Source organism: Palaemon carinicauda, unplaced genomic scaffold, assembly GCF_036898095.1.
Source record: "Palaemon carinicauda isolate YSFRI2023 unplaced genomic scaffold, ASM3689809v2 scaffold159, whole genome shotgun sequence".
In the NCBI taxonomy this organism is placed as follows: Eukaryota; Metazoa; Arthropoda; class Malacostraca; order Decapoda; family Palaemonidae; genus Palaemon; species Palaemon carinicauda.
In genome coordinates, this window is record NW_027169136.1 from 119,984 (window position 1) to 121,943 (window position 1,960).

Genomic DNA, 1,960 nt, shown 5'->3' on the forward strand with positions numbered 1-1,960 from the left:
TATCACAGTGACTTAATGAATGTAAGCCAGGGTATGTACAAACTGGACCCATTTGTTGTTAACGAGATTTGTAAGATTGTTTCTTTTTAATCACCTGTTGAACTGTTCTGTATCTGCTGTACTAGTTTTAACCTGAATTTAAATACTTGTTTTCATTCTTTTCAGTTTACTTTGTTAGATATTCTCTGTGTTTTTAGCATTGTACCTCGAAAATGTGTTGAAATAACACGAAAGCGCTCGGTATACCTTCTTTTATTTTTCCTGTGGCCTTGGCTGAATATATTGTCACGCGCTATTTAGTGACTTATAAGCATATATATATATATATATATATATATATATATATATATATATATATATATATATATATATATATATATATATATATATATATATATATATATACACACACACACACACACATATATATATATATATATATATATATATATATATATATATATATATATATATATATATATACACACACACATATATATATATATATATATATATATATATATATATATATATATATATATATTTATATATATATATATATATATATATATGTGTGTGTGTGTGTGTGTGTCTTAAGGTATGTTCATCACCAAGAATTTATTTTTCAACCAAAAGTATTTTTTTTTTCTGAAAAAAATATTTTGTGCAATAAAAAACAATAATATATGTAGTCTTTAACAAATAGAGTCCAATCATTATATATACATCGATCATCATCAACACCAACAGAAAAAAATAAAGTAATGAAACAAAATACATTTTCATCTCGGTTACGAAGAAAGATTCCTATGGAGAGAGAGAGAGAGAGAGAGAGAGAGAGAGAGAGAGAGAGAGAGAGAGAGAGACCTTAGGTTATTAGGTTATAAGGAAGGTTTTCTACTCACACACCAATAAGTGTATTACATATCCAATAAAACTCTTCAGTTTACTTAATATATCATTTGATATAAGTTCAAGTACCAAAAATATATCGAAGAAAATTAACGTATGGATATATTACATTGATTTATTCCAAAAAGGTTGTTATATCAAGTAAACCTTCAAATAATTTTTATTCTCATTTTTCCTTACTAAATGTCTAAACAACATTGATGTGTTAAGAAACGTTAACTCAGCTCAGTGCAGGGTATTACTTTTTTTCTTCTATATATTTCCTAGTTTAGAATAAATATGTAGTTCCAAATGAAACCTAATATCTCATCTTATTAGACGGATGGCAGGACAAGAAAGAGTGAGTTCATATCTTTAGGAAAAACATAATTCAATAAAACCATATAACATTTCGTTACCAATTCATGACTCATCTTGGATGTCATATTGCTTTGAATTAGATATACATGTATCTAACAACAACAACAACAACAACAACAACAAATGCAGGCACCCTTAGTCTACAAGGCAAAGGCCTCAGACATGTTCCTAGTCATGTAAGGGGTTGGCCATTTTCATCACCATGCTAACGACTGCAGATTGGTGATAGTGGGAGACTTTTGTCTGATCACTCATAGTAAACAAACCTAGTATAGATGTCTATGACTAGTACAGCTGTGCTGATCATGGCGATGCACAAACCCTTCCCCCATGTTAGGGCATCCTCACGCAAAATGGGGCAAATGTTATACATGAACTATAATATCTTTTGATAAAATGAATCCGAAGGCAACGTGGAGTGAGCTGAGAATATGATGATTTCTCAGAGCAGGCCTCGGCACAAACCCGATATCCAATGACAACAAATAATATCTTTCCATTTGAATTCTAACATTCTTGAAGTACTTTTGTAGTCCAGTGTACAATATATTATTCTTACTTATTGCAAAGATATAACTTTCGTCTTACTAAAGCAATGAACTCTTTAGATGGTAAGCCATTTTTTTTTTTTGTAATTATATGTATCCAGGTATCAAGGTATCTACGTATATACAAAAGTGGCTATCAA